The sequence below is a fragment of the Tamandua tetradactyla genome, chromosome 22 (assembly GCF_023851605.1).
Source record: "Tamandua tetradactyla isolate mTamTet1 chromosome 22, mTamTet1.pri, whole genome shotgun sequence".
Classification (NCBI taxonomy): Eukaryota; Metazoa; Chordata; class Mammalia; order Pilosa; family Myrmecophagidae; genus Tamandua; species Tamandua tetradactyla.
The window spans coordinates 38819150-38839313 of NC_135348.1; the positions used below are offsets into that span (position 1 = coordinate 38819150).

General features: G+C 37.8%; 1 non-coding gene across 1 annotated transcript; it reads left to right on the forward strand.

Moving 5' to 3' along the window:
- The first annotated feature begins 18775 nt into the window (after nucleotides 1-18775).
- Nucleotides 18776-18881, forward strand: LOC143666425 (U6 spliceosomal RNA). The gene has a single exon (XR_013167623.1). It is a non-coding gene; the product is annotated as a U6 spliceosomal RNA (small nuclear RNA).
- The last annotated feature ends 1283 nt before the right edge of the window (nucleotides 18882-20164 follow it).

Here is a 20164-nt window from a genome sequence, read left to right on the forward strand (position 1 = left end):
ATCTCGCACTGATGGTGATTGATCCAGTCTCATAATGAAGTGAAAGCTTTTTTAGAGCCAAAGCAATTTTTGCCCACATCCTTTATCAGGAGAAACCATAATGAATTGTGTTTGTTGCCAGCATTTATTGAAAATTTCATCTTAGAAAGTTGGCCAGATGTCATTACACCAGAATTAAGTGCAGCCTGAGAGCTGTGCTGTAATGTACGGAATATCTCTCCCTCACTCTTCTTAACATGGTGTGGGTCTGGCTCCAAACACTACAGAGAAATAAAACATACTTTAAACAACAACTGACTAAATGTTTTATGCACATCATGTCTTGTGTCTTCTCTTATGAAAAATTTAATTATTTAAGTCCTATATGCCGTTTCCATGTGTATTAGTCCAATAAGTGAAGGAAAAATATTTTCAAAACCTAACACTGACCTCTGATATGAAAAAAAAAATCTTTAGCACTCCTTGAATCCTGGAAACTGTTTCAGTAATGCTTCGGTATTAGTCAGGGAAAAAATGCTGAAACGTATTAAGAATTATTTAGCATTCTAAAAAGTAAATGAATATGGAAATTATCGGTGCACTGAAAAGTATTTTCATAGAAAAAATTATATTTAATGGACTCCATAGCCTAATATATTAAAATCACGTGATATATTCTACTTTTACATTATTTCATGTCATCAGACATACTCACTTTCCTTGACTTGATGAATCTTATAGAATTACTGTCAAGTTATATTTGGCTGAGAAATACGTTTATACGAAACTGATCTGTAGTTTTGCAGCTAAGTAAAAAGACTGCAGGATGAGGCCTAGAACATAAAAAAAAAATCTTTCTTTGGTTGCTTCATTTTCATACATTAAACCAGAATTTTCACCACCTTAGATGAAATGGTCTCTCAACTGGGCTTAGAAACCCTTTTAATTTTCACTTCTCATATCATTATGTGTAAGTTGACAACATACATTCAGATGTGATGCAGTTACTGGCTTTAGATGAGGGCCGTGGTATAAGAAATGTTATGAGTTCGGCCACAGCATGTGGAATTGTTCAGCCTGGTTGCTTAGAACTCCATTTTCTACAGGGCAGAAAAAAAAAAAAGAGAAGCGTTCTTATTTGAGGCACACTTAATATAAATATGTTTAATTCTAAAGTGTGACAATCCAGGTTATCATAGTAGTATGTCAAAATTAAGAAAGATTTCAGGTTTAAAAGTATTAGGAGTAATACGTTCATCTGAATTGAAAGTGCCAGCTGTTTTTAAAGTATCCTATCCTACTTTTATCTCAAATAGGTCATGCGGATTAAATGAAATACATCGGTGCTCACAAAAGCTATGCTTTTTGCATATTCCGATCAATAAAAGTTGCCTTTTTGGATTAGATTAAGAAGTATAAATCTGGAAATTTCCAGAAATGTAGAGCACATCATATGTATGTGTTCACGGACATGTGGGTGTATATGCGAGATGAGGTCGGAAGCTATAAAGTTTGCCATGACTGCTATGTCCATGACAGATTATACCTCCGCAAGCAATTCTAAATTGTGGTGGATTCAACCAGCTCATAAATTCATTTGCTTGCTGTTCTTTTTTCTCTAGTCTGCTAATCCAAATTATGTTTTTAGGATCTTTAGTTTAGAAGAGAAGAACTTATGATTTATTATATATATGCATTAATAATTGGATCTACAAATAGGTACGTGTTTTAAACTATTTAAAACAAACCTATATAAAGTGCAACCTTTGGAAATTTAACATGCAACTTTCTACTTAGCACTCCCAGCTCAATTTCAGCAAATCCCCTCAGCCCTATCGCAGAGAACTAGGAGAGCGAAGACACACAGTTAAAACGCATAGCTCAGAGCACTTCTTGAAAAAAAAATGCCTCTCTGCTGTGCATAAAGATACTCTCTGGTACTAATACTTGAGGGAATTACTATTTGGAGGTCTCCACAGGATGTTTCTGGCAAGAAAAGGACAGATGTCTACTAGTCTTATCCTGAAATATGAGTCTGTCCCCAAAATAATAGAATCCTGGATTTAATACTGTACAAAATACTCTTTCATGAAATAACTAACTCACCTTTACTGGAATTTCCCCTTATGTGGGAAAGAAACACTATGAAAGAAATGAAATTTCCCCCCAACACACACACAGACACACACACACACACACACACACACACACACTGCACCAAAAAGCAGTGCCTGCTCTGATGAGCGAATCTGCAGATCCATAGATGCAGACATAGATGTGGAGAAAGGAATGCTGTTAGCAATGCTTCATTATCAGTTGAAGGCTTCACCCTTGAGTGCTACAGCATCTCTCTGCATTCTGGATGTCTCTCTGCCTGTGAATGTGTATTTTTAATAGCAACCATTGCAATCTACTTATCTATTCTGAAAATTCATTATCATTCTTTTCCCTTCCCCATTTAGAGTGCCGTATTTCTTGTGCTTTTAATTTTGGTATTTCTTAGCACCTACAAAGAGTAGCAGGTGGTCTCTTTTGGAGGCAGAATTCTTCTCTTCATATGCCAAATAAATTCAGCGAGCTGTCTTCTTTCCTCTATCGCCCTCTCTAACGGGCCCTGCAGCAGTGCTGAGAGGTTATTTGATGTCTCTTATTGTTTGGTCCCTAGTGACACCACCGAACATGACTCTGAGATTATGGGTCCTGAAATGAAGATTGTGTTTCCAGGGGAAATTTTTTAAATGACGAGCTATCATCCATAAACTATTAACAGTTTTCATGAAAACCTTCATTTAGTTTTGGACTTTATGTATAAAGCCAAGTATAAAAGTGAGGCCATTTTCCAGATAAGATGAACTTGAGAATACTACCTGCTTAAACTTTCTACACCATTTTGTATATTCAGAATAGAAGCTACACCTTAAAATATTGTTGATATAGGGCCCTTGTAAAAAAAAAAAAAACTGTATTGTTGACCTTGCTTTGACCTATGTGTAAGGTGGAGAAATCCCCATTCTAACATTCCTGAGTCCTATATATCTGTGTTTCAGAATAAACTTTTAAAGTGAAATTCTAAAGAAACAAATTTCTATAATGACGTGTTTTATGTATTAACAATTGTTTTAGAGTCCTAGGCTGCTTAAAGCAAACACCATGAAATGGGTTGGATTAAATACTGGGAATTTATTCACTCATTGTTGGAAAATGTTTCAAGTTAAAGCATCCTCAAGGCAATGTTTCTCCATGAAAGACTGTGGCCATTTGGTGATCCTTGGTTCCTGTCACATGGCAAAGCACATGGCGTGTCTCCTGGTCTCTTCCTTCTTTTCCAGGTTCCATTTCTGCTTCTTGCTTCTTCGGGCTTTCTCTCTTTTTTTTTTGGCCTCAACTTCATTATCATATAGAAAACTCCAGTAATGAGATTAAGAGCCATTCTGGCTGAAGTGGGTCATACCTTAACTGAAGGAACCTTATAACAAGTTTCTGCTTACAATGGATTCACACTTCCAAAAATGAATTAAACTTAAGAACATGTTTTTGTGGAGTACACACAGCCTCAAACCACTGCGCCAGCCATTATCATGATAAAATCGATGATATAAGATGGAAGGCATTGTATTTTTCATTTCCAATTCAGAGCTTCCTGGTTGCTTCCATTTCTCCTCGGTGATGTCTATATTCCATCTCTTATTGGTTCGCTGCATTCTACAAAGTTTTGTATCCCTGCACTGTTTTCCCAGTTTGAAAATCAGCCATTTTGTCTGATGATCACTCACAGATCACCATTTTTTAATAACTTATAACAATGCTAGTGCTTAATGTGTCACTAAATTCATTCACGTTGCCAGCAAGACCACCGTTAGCTCATACAACAATGTTGTGCAAATTAGAAAAAGGATACCCTTTTGGAGAAAACACCTTTCCATTGTGGCTTAAATAGCATCTGGCATCTTCACATAGAATTTAAAAAAAAAAACAGTTTTCCGTTCTGCAAGTTTGGAGGCAGCCTTGAATTCAGAGAGCTGAGGGTAGACTGTTTTTCACTTACCAACTCAGCCAGGTGCCCTTGTACAACTGTACACATGGATCCATGCTACTAAGCTAAAAAGCTAAATGCTATATAACATGAGCATCTTTGCTTTAAAAGGGAGAAAACTTGAACTCAGCTCAGAGGCCACATTACTAACCAGTATCAGCTACTTTGGAAATGGTTTCCCTTAGTCATGTGAAAGACCAGGTGAGAGAGTGTAAATAGGTATAAATATATGTGTGAGACAAGGTGAGAGAGTATACAGATATAGAAAAAGATATATAGATACAGATGATAAATGTAGATATAGAGGTAGACGCAGACAGAGAGCTAGAGAGGATAACAATATAGAAAGGCAAAAATATAATGAGGAAGTTTAATTCATATTAGTCATGGAAAAGACCAGGGAAGAGAATGTAGATCAGAATGTACACACATATATATGGACATTTGTGTAAAACCTCATCACCACGTCTAGAAAACAATCATATTTTCTGGTTTATATCACATCTATGACATTATTTTTATATTCAAGTCACTGGTTTCAGTGGCGATTTGGATAGAGAAATGTCCTTTCTTTCTTGATTCTCAAATATTGGAGAACCAATCAATGATTGAAACACTTGTCACACTGGTAGCAGTGTAGATTTTCGGTATTAGTCACTCATGTGGAGCAGCACGTGGAAAAGACATTTGCTCCCTGCAATCAGTAGCTTTTGCATTCAATGTAATATTTCTAAACAAAAAGAAATATTACATTGAATGTAAAAGCTATTGATTACAGGCAGAAAATATACTTACCAATTACTGCCTTAAAGAAGAAGAATATAAAGTGCTCTCCAGCTGAAGTGGTTACAGCTGGTGGCTTACAATGAACTGCCACACCGGTATTTCTCAGCTCACATAATGTATCAGAAAGGTTCCAGATTCTCCTTAAACAAATGCTTTCATGTTTATTTTTTTCTTTCAGGTTAAAATCCATGGTAAAGTTTCAGCAAAAATAAATAGGAAAACAGGAGACAGGGATGCCTGCCGAGAGATTGGCGGTGGAAAGAACCTGCTATGTAATCAGCGAAGGCAGTTAGTGGCTTTTTACAGCTTCAAAGCTGCACTTTTTCAGAGGTTAAATTTTTCAGCCCATGTATTCTGCCCACAATTTATAAGAATGCCAGGGACACTGGAATGCTGCTTTGGCAAACAATAACTTTCAATATTGCAGCTGATCTAAGCCACCTTTCAGTTTTGCATTTGAATGAGCACACACAAATATGCCCTTCTAGATGAAAAGATTCTGTGGTCTATTTATGCGCCTCCAATCATGCCAGCATCTTCACCTCATAATCAGCTGACAATGAGGGACCTGTGTACCTACTGCCCTTCTCTTTGAGAGAAAAGAAAGAGCCCCTTCCAGCCTCCATGCCCACCTCATTGGTTGCCTTTCCAAGCCACATAGCATTCCTTTACCTCGGTTGGAGTTCCAGTTCACTGTTGTATACTTTTGGCAGCGCCATTCACCCACTCCCCAGAGGGCATGCCATGCCTGGGAGGATGGCAAGGCTGTCCACAGAGAGATGAGAATGAATAATCCAAAGTTACTTCTCACTCGCCAGGGGGCTAGCCCAGAACTAATTTCTAACGAATGAGCAGCGCTTTCAAATTCCACCGTGTTTGTAACACACCACATTTCAGCCCAGAGATTTCTCTCACTACTCATTTTCTCTCTGGCACAAGCTAATTGCTGTATGCAGCAGCCAGTTTCTGCAGCCTTGCAGGCACGGAGCTGTAAACACCTAACAGATAATAAATAACTAAAACCAAAACATCTCAGAAACTCTCACGATCGTCAGACCCCAGTACACATTCAGACAATAATGTTCTCCTCTAGCCCACACCTCCTCGGAGGCAAGTAAATCTTTTTCTTCATAGTAATAGCTAAATATTAATGTATCAGAGATGTCCTCACTTGCCATCTGGCTTTCAGACAGGCTCTAGATTTTAAATAAAGCATGAAGCAGAGAAGATGCAAATATCAACAGTCTGATCAAGCACTCCTTTAGTACCTGCAAGTTTCATTTACTCTAGACAATGTGTTGAGTGAATGAAATTATTACTTCAACACATACCATCTGATTCATACTGAGGTTCATCTTCTTCCTTAAAAAGTCCTGTGCTCTTAAACAGTTTCTGCATCATGAGACTAAAGATATTTCTTAAGAACTGCTGTTCCACTCAGATATCTGTGTAAAGATACTTGAGACCATCAAAATGTTTCTATCCAGTATGAAAAAAGAAAAGAAAGAAATGAACTATTACGTTATACTGGAGAGATAGACTAGTAATAGGAAGTAGATTTATCCTGGGATGGATAAAAACTAATACACTATAGCAGCTAAGCAATATTCATTTTTATGGCATAGTATACAAAATATATAAACCATTTTGTTTGAGATAGAGATTGACCAAAGAAAATATTATCCTCATGGTTTTTCTCTACATAAGCAATAATTTTTTAAGGTGAAAAAAGCAGATCTATAAACCACCAGAAGTATCAAACTATTTCTCAGCAAACTATTTTTCTAAAAAAAGAGAAGCATCTGAAATCTTATACTGAACCTACTTGAAATGCATACAGGTACATAGGAGTTACTTTGCAAACCTCTCTCTCTTTCTCTCATCTTTAGTCTGCAATTTCATTGAGGAACAGTGGCAAAAAAAAAAAGAGAGAGAAAGAAAGAAAAAGAAAAGCAAAGCAGTTTAATATTTCCATGACTTTAGTGAGTCTTCTATAGTGGGAATCTTGGAACATCTCCAAGGAGATTGAGGCCTTTGAAATGCTCTTATGAACTTTTAAGATCAGGAATGTTAGACGCACAGAATAATTTTGGGCACTCTCCTGAATTTAACTGATTTGAAGGAGACTCATCAACTACACACTGAGAGTCGCTGTTTCTAGGGTTGTGATTGCATTTCCAGCAATAATTTCTGCCTGTTACCTACCATGCACCACTTATTAAATACAAAACCCATCGCCCTGAAGAATCTGTTCGCAATCTCTGCACTGGCAGCATCTGTAGAGGGGAGCTCCAGCCACTTGAAACTCATTAAAACATACTTGAGATTGACAATGAGTAGAGAACATCTGTCAGACTTGGCCAAGATTTCAATCAAGTGTGATGTGGCTGTGTTCCTTGACTGCATTGACTTAATAAATGAGTTGGCTGCCGTCAGCACAAGGGAAGTTCTGTTGTAATTACTATCCTGTCCTTTCTCCTTTTTTCCTGAAATGTTCTTTCACTTAAATGTTCATGTTCTGCATGAAGTGTATGAAAATGAATCTGATGGAATAACTTACAATTTAAAGAAGGAATTTAAAGTTCATTTTCAGCAGACACACTGAATTTAATAAAATGACCACTTCTTTACTGAGATTGCATGTATATGGGCCCGAAAAGATAAATAAAATCTCCCCATCTCCACTTTCTAGCAGTGTCTCCAACTGAATGAAGAATAGAGCCTTTATTTTGATCTATAGATTGAATAGCTGTAATAAATGTCCACGTGTGTAAGATCAGGAGAAAATACAAAAGCATTTCTCAATACCAAGGAACTGCTGACCTTCAATAAGTAATACCTTCCCTTGTACAGTATTTGAAGACTTATGTTTGTATTCCACATTTAACTCATAACAATCCATTTTGCAAATGATTATGTGGAACCTCGAAGAGGTTTGTTGATCTGCCTGACTCACGAAAGCAACTGATTCCAACTGTAAGTCTCGAGGTTTCCACTAGGGTGCATTTGCTACATTTGCCTTTTAAAAACGTCTGCTTGTGGGGTCAGGTTTAAATACAAGGTGCTGGCTCTGACCACTATCATTTCAAGAGAATGGAAAGTAATAATTATTCTCCCCGACAGTATAGCACTCTACTGTATTGGAAGAATGACAAATCCAGTTTTAGAGGCCAGACCAGCTCAACGGGGTTAAGAAGAAATGATCACAGCTCAATAAGCACAACGATGGACTTAGAACTAATTCTGATCTCTTCTTCTGATGAGTTGGAACATCCACTTACCAGGCCTGGCAAAATTGGGCTCACCGGCTGCTGAAACCAAGCACACAGGTCGCTAGGAAAGCAGGGACTGAACATGGACACCTGTGCCCACTTGTCTGATGATGGGTACGTGGTGTCCATTCAGTGCGGGGGCTTAGAGGGTGTCTTATAGTGAAGGGAGGTTGTATCCTAAACTTTCACCAGCAGAGCATTAGTGACTAGGTACAGAATAAAAACTCACTGTTTGTACATTAACAGTAATTTCCAGTTTTCTTTTAATTTTCCCTTTTGCCCATACCCAGCAATTTAAAACTTACTGGACCAGACTTTACCAGACCATTCCCTGCATCTGATTTTGTATTCAGCCTCCATATCTCTTACCTCCACTTACTCAGCTAGAACCTAAACCCACTCAATCTCCTGGGCCAGGATCCATTCCAGCAAGCAGCATGCAAACATTCAATCATTGAACCAACTTGGTATCATAAATAGGAGGTTTTTATAAAGACTGTCCCCTACAGAAGGTCAAAGTAGTTGCAAAATTAACATACCATGGTTGAGATGAGCCACGTAGCTAAGATTATCACAGTGTTAGTAAAAATGGGTCAGCCACACATAAATGTGTGAATTCTCCCTCCTCTGAACTCCCAAAGCATTTTATTTTTATCTCTCATATGGCACTTATCACTTCCTACCTTGTATTAAAGTTATTTGAATGCAGGCTTCATCTCTTCCCATAGTATTATAAGATCTTAAAATTCTTTCTATTCCTCAAGGCCCTCAGTACAGGACTTTGCACGTGGTAGGCACCCATTAAATGTTTGTGGTTATATAGAACTTGAAAATAACCATGAGAGAAAAACATTAATGTTGCAAAGCTATTGCTATAAAAAGTATTGGGCAACTGAACTAAACTTCCTCAGTACATCGCCCTCACTTTTCTCCCCACAGGAAGCTCATGCATATAAGTACACATGTGTGCATGCACACACGCAAGCAGGCACAGGCACACACTCAGTGTTTCAGCTGTGCTGAATTACTTTTGCTTCTCTGGTGACTTTCACCTCCAGGTGTCTGTAAGTGGACTCTCATCTGTCCAGAACTTTCTCCTTCCTGTTGCCTAATGGTTTCACAGGCTTACTCCTAACACTGATTGCTATTTCAAGGCTCAAGCGGATGGTCTTTCCTTCTGGAAGTCTTACTTGCCTCTCTAAAACCATCCCATAGTATCTGGCCACTTTCTCTTCCATAGCACACATCACAGTTTTAACTTGCTCTACACTGGCAGATTGGCAGATGAGAATGGATCTGTGAGACCAGGGCTAACAGGAGTCCTTTGGGAAGGAACCACAGGGCAGCCAGCCCAGCAATGTGTCCTGTTTCTTCTGTGAGAATCCTCCCTTTCTGAACAGTAGGTGTTGTGGCTATGTGTGAGACTAACCCATTCACAAGGCCAATAGCCCAGTGTTCTAGTTTGCTGGTGCCAGAATGTGATATACCAGAAATGGAAAAGCTTTTTAAAGGGGGAATTTATTAAGTTGCAAGTTTACAGTTCTATGGCCATGAAAATGTCCCAGTTAAAGCAAGGCTATAGAAATGTCCAACCTAAGGTATCCAGAGATAGATACTTCAAGAAGGCCAATGAAGTTCAGGGTTTCTCTCTCAACTGGAAAGGCACATGGCAAACATGGTGGCATTTGCTAGCTTTCTCTCCAGGCTTCTTGTTTCATGAAGCTCCCCCAGGGGTGTTTTCCATCTTCATCTCCAAAGGTCTCTGGCTCCATGGGCTCTCTAGCTCTTTCCAAAATGTTTCCCTCTGAAACAGCTCCAGTAAGCAGCCCCACCTTGAATGGGTGGAGACACACCTCCATGGAAACCATCTAATCAAAAGTTACCACCCACAATGGGGTGAGTCACATCTCCGTGGATAATTTAAAAATTCCCACCCAGCAATACTAAATGAGGATTGAAGGACATGGCTTTTCTGGGATCCACAAATTCAAGCCAGGGCACCCAGCAAACATGAACATTTTTGTACACATAAATTTTTGTTTGTTTTGCACACATAAATAATAAAGCGCAGATTTTCTACATGGCCTTTGTCAAAAAAATTTCAATTTAAAATACCTAAAATACCCTAAAATATTATAGCTCCAATGGCTTAATGGGTCATCAGTACAAGGGGGAAGATTTCATTTATTATGACTTTTTAGTAAACCTTTCTCTTTACTTATGCTTAATATTAGAGAAGATAATGATAACTTCTTTCTGAGGTAAGAAAAAGAGTAGAGGATCAGAGAGATGACAAATGTGCAAGAATTAACTGAATGAAGAAGGGAAAGAAGTTCATTTCAAACAGAGTAAAGAGCAGGACCGTGAATACAGGAACATGCAAATATCTGCATGACTAGAAAATTATGGCTTGTTTGTGAAGGTCAGAGTGTGGAAGTAGGGGTGGGAGAAGCTGACTGAACACAGGAGATGAGATTAAAAAGGCAGGTTGGTTTGAGGTTATAAATAGCCTTGAATACTAAGCAAAGGGGCTTGAATTTAATTTTGCACATCGGAACTAGTCATCACAGATTTCTAATCCAGAAGGCAACATGATCCAATCTACCACTTAGAGATTCAATTTTGGTGACAAGATAATGGATGAGTTAGAGAATGAAAGGCTAGAGGCAAGAAGATCTAGTTGGGATGACTTTGCTATGAGTTGAGTAACCAGTTTCAATTATTTAAGAACTGCATAACTGTAAAGTTCAATATAAATGTTAATTTCAAACTATTATCACAATATGATTGAATTAAATAACCTTTAAGGCAGCAGATATGAGGTGGGGTTTTTTGTGACTTCATTCCAAGTAATTCAGGAAAAATTAATGCGCAATTTAAGCATAATGACCAAATAAACGTATGAGCTGATTGCAGGCTTTGTGTTCTTAAATTTAAGAATATGGATTACAGTTGCAACTGAAGGAAAGAGACCAGAACAATGTTGTACCTGCTGGGATGCAGTGTAGATTGAAACTTACAGAAAGAAAAGCTTGTTGCTTTTTTCCTTCAAGTACCTAAAAAGCCATACTTGGTCAAAATTAGGATCCCACTGAAATCTACATGTGGCAATTTATGTAGTTGTTGAGATGAAGTTCATGACCAAAGAAGAAATGTTTCTACAATGGAAAGGGAAACAGCTTACAGTATAGCTTCTCATGTCAGTTATAGCATTTGCAAGTTGTAGGTAGCTAATCTTCTGTCAGAATCACCAAAAAATATTAATATGGTTAAATCCATGGTAAATTTTGTCCAGTAAAACAGCTGTTTTTTCCTACTCACTATACTTGCAGGACTATGGCAACAGTGCCAGAGCATGCAGTACTACAACTCAGGGTAAATAAGACTCTCTAAGCATAATAATGCAGAGGAAATATGCGAAAATGTCAGTCCTGACATAGCAACCTCTAGTCTACAGTTTCCAGCATTCATACCTGATGTGAGAGCATTTTCTCTGCTTTGGAATGTTATGTTTGTCGTGGTGACCCCTGCTTGCCTTCTTTCTCACTTGCCCCAAAGAAGTTAATGGACATCTAGAATGTCTCCCAAACATGAAGAAAAGAGAAGTCATTTCTAGTGTTATTGTATGCATGAACTGAAAAACCCACATATCAGCTTTACTGAGTTATTTTCTGTGGTGATTTGAAACTGCTTGTACCCCAGAAATGCATTTTCTTAAATTTAATCCATTCCTGTAGCTGTGGCTCCATTGTGAGTAGGACATACTGATTAGACTACGCCAGTTAAGGCATGCCACACCTCATTCATAATGGGTTCTAATCCTCTTACCGGGTCCTTTATATTCAAAATGAATACCATGAGAGGCAGAGAGAGAGAGAAAAGCAGGAAACGGAAAGCAGCAAAACCTGGAAAAGAAAGGGGAGACCAGCAGACACTGCCATGTGTCTTGCCATATGGCAGAAGAGCCAAGGAAAACTAGTAGCCAGTCTTCAGGAATAAAGCATTGCCTTGTTGATGTCTTGATTTGCACGTTTTTCTCAGCCTCAGAACTGAAAGCTAATAAATTCACATTTTTTAAAGCTTCTATATTTCATGGCATCTGCTTTGAGAAGCCTAGCAAACTAAAATATTTTCTAATACAGAAGTTTCTGACAATTTTTAAATGAATTCTACTAAATTTCTCTGATTGTGCATCCACTTGAATACAATGGGCAGTAGCTTAACCTTTTTGACCCTCAAAAATTTGAATGCTTCCATGGTACAGACTCTTAACTCTGTCCCTTGGTCAGAATTGATCAAGACAGGGAGCCCCCAAACAAAAAGTAAATATATGTTTTTTTTCCTGTAGCATCATTACAGGATGGAAAATTACCCATCCTAAGAATTACTCATTTCCATCTGGAGGAGGTAAAGAGATGTGTCATGACAGTATTTCACTCAGGTTTCAGATGACTTTGTTATTAAAAAGAAACTATCAATGCCAATAAATTCCAATGGATCACAGGTCATAACTCATTGAAGACGCATAATTGATTGAAAAACTTTGATGGTTTTTCCTAATTTTAGAACTAGGAGGAAAACAAAAGTTGTATGGGGATGTTATCTTAAATAGAGAGAATGGGAATGCTGCCCCTGTGAGGTGCCATTTGACTAAAGATGTAAGGTGAACATTTAGAAGAAAAATGTTCTCAGCGTAGAGAATAGTATGTATAAAGACCCTGAGACAGGATCACATTTGACACATTCAAGGAAAAACAATTAGGTTAATGGGGCTGGAAGAGAGTGTTCAAGGAAATATGATTAGAAATAAGATCAGAGAGGAAGACAGGGATAGGATTATGTTTGGTCTTATAGATTGAGGTAAAGACTAGATTTTATTTTCTGCATGGCAGGAAGTCATCAAAAGGTTCTGAGCAGAGAGGTAACATAACATACTCCTTAAACGTATCCATGATCACCCAATTTAGCAGGTATGCTTATCTATTAACAGGGAAAAGGCCATATCCCACTTTCAAGAGCCCAAAAGGAAACTCTGCAGAAGAAAAGTGTTATCAAAAAGGTTTTCTTTCCCCTAGCTCCCTTTTTAAAGCTGGGCACATATCAAAATCAAAGTTAAGATAGTAGAGCTGGTTGATTAGGAATGACAGAGGAAGAGACAGAACTCATGTTTGATTCATACATGGGGGTATCTCCTAGGCAGCAAGCAATGCTAGGAGTTGAACATCTTGGTTGTCCTTAGACACCATGTCATAATGAGCTTAGCCCCATTGACCCACCCCTCTAGGCTCATTCATGAAGGAATGAGATAGATATGAGTAATGGACAATGAGCCCCAAAGAAGCCCGGGGGAAGTGAGAGTAGGCTTTAAAGGAGCTAAATGGCCATAGAAAGAAAGAAAGAAAAGATCATTGGAGATAAAGAGTCCAATAAAAAGTCATATGTGGAGCCAGCGGAGTTGAAATGGAAGGAACTCAAAGAGTATAGGGGTCATTTTGGAGCCCCACATTGACCTCGAGTTCAAGTATCATTTGTCCGAATCCCTGTGTGTGCTGGAAAGCTGTGTAATTGTATACTGCCCTGCCCCTCTTTTGCATGATTACAGGTATGGCTCTGAGCTGATAGTCAAAACTGCAAATGTCTTACTTATTCCTGACCCCCTCCAAAGAAAACAGAAGGCTGAGAAACCTGAGTGAAAATGGTTCTTGGAGCTAAGTAGGGTCATATTGAGAAATTGATCAGGGTGGCAAACCGTAGTTGATTGAAGGAGGACTCTTCATTTATTTTAACTGATGAAACTACACTTCTTAGAAGACAGTTTGTAATTAAAGAATGAAAAATCAGTCATTTTAGTTATATAAGTAGCAAAGAAGACATTTAGAGTAACTTCAAAGTACCAAAGGAATCAGAAATAACAGGTTTGTTTCTCTACGAAAGAAAATGAACTAGGGATACTGCAGCTAATATAAACTATGCAGACTAGATTATAGTCAGAAAGTAAAGAAAGGCATAATAATTCAATACTAAGAGACATTTTTGGGGAGATTTTTAGAGAAGAGAATAACTTGGTTGCATCACTGAATGCAGTTTAGACAAGTTTTAGAAATTACTTTGTCAGCAGTGATTTCCCCTCTTTCTAAAGAAGCAATGCAGAAAAGGAATTAGAGGATTCTTGCTGAGGTAAATTGTCAAATACTTCCAGGATCTGGGCTGAGAAAGTGTAATGAAAATCAAATATATTTAGAGGCAAAAATATATTGCATTATTTTCTAAAGTGGGCCAAGTCTAAACCACACAAATTCACTAGAAACTTCTAAAAAGTTTTGAGAACTCTTTAAAGAGCCCAGTGGTCTCCCTTGGAGACTCACTATGCTTCTGGGAGAAAATACGTTCTGGTGAGCACAATTATTGAAGTTGCTCTTGGCACACTCCGCGGCAGTTCCCTCCAGCCACGTGGATACATTCTCCAGCAGAATGACCCACTGGGCCTGTGGGCTCCCATTTGAAAGAAATCTCAAAGGCTTCCTGCTCTTCAGCTTCTTGTGTAATTGGGACAAGGCCTCTGCAGCGACCTGCTGTGACATTCTCACTCCCACTATATTTGAGGCTGGAGCTACTTCTTAACTAGCATTTTTAAAATCCAGTCGAGAGTTTCAGTTCATCCTTCAGGTTTTGCTGCCACCAAGTGTGAACAGATGCCGGTTATCTGGGAACAAGGACTGAATGGCTTTGATATCCCAAAATAGTATAACCCATTCTAAAGAATGAAATAAAATGGAATACATACAAGTTACAGCAAAAACGTACACTTAAAGCAATCAAATAACTAAAAACTAATTAAATCTCAGAAATCAGCAAAGAAATATTTCTTCCACGGAGTAAAGGTTATAAAACATTAGTTAGACAACCCTTTCCTTTAACTCAGCTCTTGTCTTTGTATCATCCCAGCAATGCATGGCCCTGATCACTTGCCCTCTCTGCACACTTCGTATTGATAGTGCTCCAGGCTTCTCGGGATGCCGATACTCAAATGCTCTCTTTTTCCAAGAATTCTTTTTTCAAAGAATTTTCCACTCAAGTTTCCAGCATCCTGCTTTGTCACTTTCAGAAACCACCACCTCCCTCTCCATTTTCCCATATGTAAAATAAACTTCATAAATTTGGCTAAAGTCAAAGTGCTCTGCCAACGATTGATGACAAAAATCCCTCCAGAGCATTTGCTCCATATAAATTATTATGTAAATTCTCAAAAGTGTAAGTTTATAGAAATAAATATATGGAAAAGCTGTTTGGATTTACAGACTTTCTTTCATTATTTATTTATGGGGCATCCAAAATTAGATCGTTTTAATGAATGTAATGTCCCTGTTTCCTAAACATATGCTATAAAATTGGGTGATATGGTGATGAAACACTCTGCATACATTTATTTAAATGTAGAAATAGTATAATTTCTTAAGCTACGGGTGGTTACATATCAGGACCTTTTTTTTTCCCCTACATAAGCTTGTTTCACTTTGAGTTGAATATTTGTTTCAAATCACCTGACCTGCCTGATATAGAAAAGTCATGATTTTTAAAACCTTATGTTAACAGTGTACATGGAGTGAACACAAATATAATTATAAATGTAATTTGAATTCTATTCTCTTTACTGGGCTCCAGTATTTGTGAGTTAATCTGTTCTAAGATCAAAGATCAGCTCAAATCCTTTCTACCAACTCTGCGCCTGTATTCTAAGTATGTATTTAATGTCATTGCTCAGTAAGGGACTCAGAGACCTTTTACTCTAGGTGGAAGGAAAATGCAAATCTGTTTGTTATTTGCTAAGGTTCCTAAGGACACTGAAAACATACAGGCACTTGCAACTGTGAAATTCCCAGCAAATATAAAATCTTTGTCTTCTGGAGTATTTGCTTAACTGAACAAAGTTTACACAGTCTGAAGAGGATTAACATTAACAATACCACAAAATTAAACCTTTGACATTCCTCCAGTTCATTTCTGTGGCTGCCTCCTATTTCCCACATCAATTTCTCCAACTCCATCATTTAAAAAAAAGTGAGGGGAGGTCTCACAGTGCTCACTGCCCCTGCAAACATTACCGACTACAGTTGCATTTATTAATGCCTGCACACATTTATTCAATCACACTCGAGCACCAAAAATGAGCCAGGTACTATGTCACATAGTAAAAAGCAAAGCAAAAAAAAAAAAAAAAAACACTATTCCAGCCTCTGAGCATTTTATATTTCGTAAGACAGCAAGAACGATAAATGCATAAGCTGGGAAATTGCAGGTATAGGATAAATGCTCTACAAGTGTGTCAAGAGAGAATAAAGGGGAAAAAAACTATCAACTCTGGTAGAGAAAGTCCAAGAAGATTCAGGAAGGAGATGAAATTTGACCTGCGCTTTAAAGTATTGGTACACATTTGGCGGTCTGAAGTGAGAAAATATTCCCAACAGAACTTTATATAAGAACAAAAATGAAGGTTCAGTATCAAAGTACTTAATGCGCCTGGAAGAAAGATCTAGTGGCCAAATGGATGGACTGGCAGGAAATGAAGCTAGAACTGTTCTGTGGTATCAAGACTGCAATGTGGAGGCTCCATGGGATAAACGTAGCATAAGTGATATAAGCATTCCTCTATTCACTGAGCAGAGAATTTCACATTTTTCCCAAATATTAACCTGTGATGAACACCTTTGAGTGCATCTCTTTGGCCACATCTCTAATGAGTTTGTAAAGATAAGATTTGCAGAAATGAGATTAGAGACCCATTCTGAGTGTCTTATGACATTCGCCACGCCTATTGCGAGAAAGACATGAATTTGTCAGCAGCACATGACAGTATCAGTCTCACCATTCCCTTTGCCAGAATTGAATACCACCATTAAAAAAATAATTGCCAATTTTATGAGAGGGAAATTGGGAGCATTATGAATACTAGGCCCGGGAGCTTGAATGTTAATTCGGAAGTTACTGAGAAAGCCACCAAAGATTTTTGCTCAAGGAAACAAAATATCTAGATCAACCCTTCAAAATGATTGTTTTGATCACAAGGGAAAGGATAATATGGGATTGGTTTTGCTTGAGAACCCAGAAAAACCTGGAAGGAGGGAAGCTATTGTAATTGTCTAGAGTAGCACTGTTGAACAGAACTTTCTGCAATGATGGGAATGTTTTATATCTAAGTTGTCCAACAGAGTAACCACTAGGCACAGGTGGCTTTAAGCACTTGAAATGTAGCTAGCGAAACTGAGAAACTAATTTTTTAATCTTATTTCATTTAAATTAATTTAAATTTAAAAAGCCACATGTGGCTAATGACTACGGGATGGCACACACCTACGGCAATAGGAACTCAAGATAGAAACATCAAGATAGACACAGAAAAAGAGAACAAAAGAGACAGAGTGTACAAAATCCAGTATCTGTTTGGATTTGCAAGGTGATAAAGATGGAGAAGTCTAGCTGATAACAAAATCTGGACTCAGAAGGAAAAGAAGGACGAAGGATGATCATGTCATTTCTAGGGACTACAAACATAGAAAAAGAAAAGAGCTCAGGTTGAGGTAATGGTGAAGGGGAAAGGGAAATCTCTCTTTCCCTCCCTCTTTCTCTCTCCTTTTTCAATAGACAGCTCCTAAACTTGTTAACTGGACATTGGAAATGACAAAAAGACTTAAACCGACCAGGACACATGGTTTCATGCTTTTCCCAGCTGTATTGATCTATATAAAAATGTGATATGCTGTAGGAACTTAACCTATATATCAAGTCTACAAATACAGACTGGTACTCTTCACTGTTAGAAACTCTGATGAAAAGAAAACTGGCATTAGCACCATAAAAAAATGTGCTGAATTCCAAAAGTAAGACAGGTTAAGCACCTTGTGTCCTCAACTTGAAGGCAACATCTATTTGTGAGACCTTATGGGTCAAACTGTAACAGTATCTATATCAAAAAATGTTAAGTTTAAATGTAAGGTAAAAGAACAAAGTTTAATGAGTCACATCCCTGCCAAACAGGTACATGTTTTATAAATAAAACAAAGGAGTAGAATAAGGCTGTTAATTAACCTCTAATCTGATGACTGAAGGATGAGAAAAATTGAAGGAAGAAACTCATTCGTCCCTTCAGTCTTTGCATGACTGATATTCTCAATTGTAAGATCCCAGTTTAAATTCAGCTCCTCAGAGAGAATATCCCTGACTACCAATTCCATAATCCTTCCTTCCTGTATTTATTTCTAATATAATTATGTTGTTTTCACTAACAACATGTCATATTATGCATTGATTTAGTGTCTGTCTCTACAGAAATGTTAGAAACCTTGACAGTCTGCTTTATGATGTTTATCCAGTATCTAAGGCAGTATGTGGTATATAGGAGGTGTTCAGTAAATATTTTTTGGATAAATAAGTAAATGAATAAATGTGTGTTGAGAATCTTTATACAATGCACCGAAGTTCTAGTGGACTGAGGAAAACATTCCACCAAGATCAAAATGAGTCTGCAGAATTGGGTAGGCCAAATGAATTCTCATCTCATGCAAACCAGAACACGTCTTTTGGATTCAGTATGACTGGCTCCCAGTCTTAGTCTCTGTCACATCATAGAAACAAGGAAATCTTCATCTTGCCTCCAGCCAAGATCCTAGAGATAAGAGTGGCTGTTAAACCAAGAGAAACCAGAGGAGCTGTGTTTGCTTTGGCAACACATATACTAAAATTGGAGCAATACAGAGATTTTAGCATGGTTCCTTAGCAAGGATGGCATGCAAATTTATGAAATGTTCCATATATTTTAATAGTGGGGGGGAAGGGGTTAAAAAAAATTGGGTTGATTGAAATACTAGTGGTCAATGAGAGGGAGACATAAGGGGTATGAGATACATAATTTTTTTAATTTCTTTTTCTGGAGTGATGTAAATGTTCTAAAAATGATCAGGGTAATGAATATACAACTATGTGATGATATTGTGAGCCACTGATTGTATACTGTGGATGGACTATATATATATATGAAGATTTCTCAATAAAAATGTATTTTAAAAAACCCAGAGGAGGGCCGTGCCATGGTGGCTCAGTGGTAGAATTCTCGTCTGCCATGCCGGAGACCTGGGTTCGATTCCCGGAGCCTGCCCATGCCAAAAAAAAAAAAAACTAACTAAACAAAACAGCAGCAACAGCAATAGCAACAACAACAAAAAAAACCAGAGGATCTCATGGCATATGTCCTTATTATTATAGCATCTTCCAAGATAAAAAGAATCCTAAATTTGCTACTTACCAAACTTGAAGAATATTGATCAAAAGAATATGAAGTAAGCATGGACAAATTAGTCCTGATCCTAGAATTCCTTGAGAGACTTTTATCCACACCTATGTAAAGCTTCTTCCTGCTTCATCAAGACTGTAGTCAATCAGACACTACTGGTATTAGATTAAGAAGGAAAGAGCACGAACGTAAGTGGGTGTGTATATACGTATGAATAGACCCTTCTGATCTGAAAATATGAACTCCAAAACCATTATTTTCTCCTTTAAAGCCTTCAAATTTGTAGAAGCAATATTTCCCTTTACATATATGACAATGAGAAATTAAAAAGCAGCCCCTGACGTCCTGGCCATTTGTCCTCCTATTAGATAGATACAAATGGTCTCACAAAGCATCACCATTAGACAAAGGCACTCTGAGACCATGATAAAATGAAACAAAAATAAGGATACTGTGAAGTCCACAAAACACAAATACGCCCTCCTCATTAAATGAGGGACCGCTACTTCTGTCCTAATTATAACTACATCCTTGGTCTCCTCTGCCTTCCCTATGAAGAAGATTTGTTAAGATAGCCAAAGAATTTTCCCAATTTTCTCACAGCACCTGATCCAGATCATATTTCCACTTCCTTAGACACTCCCCAAAATTACCCACTATTGTGGCAGCCAGTAGTTCCCTGTGATGTGTGATCTTTTTCACGGCAATGAGTAATTAACTTGTCCAGCTATGGGTCTGGTTCTGTTCTTTGGTTAAAGAGCATTGGAAAAGGCAAAGCAAAATTCAATAGCTAAAGGAACTTCAGCTTGT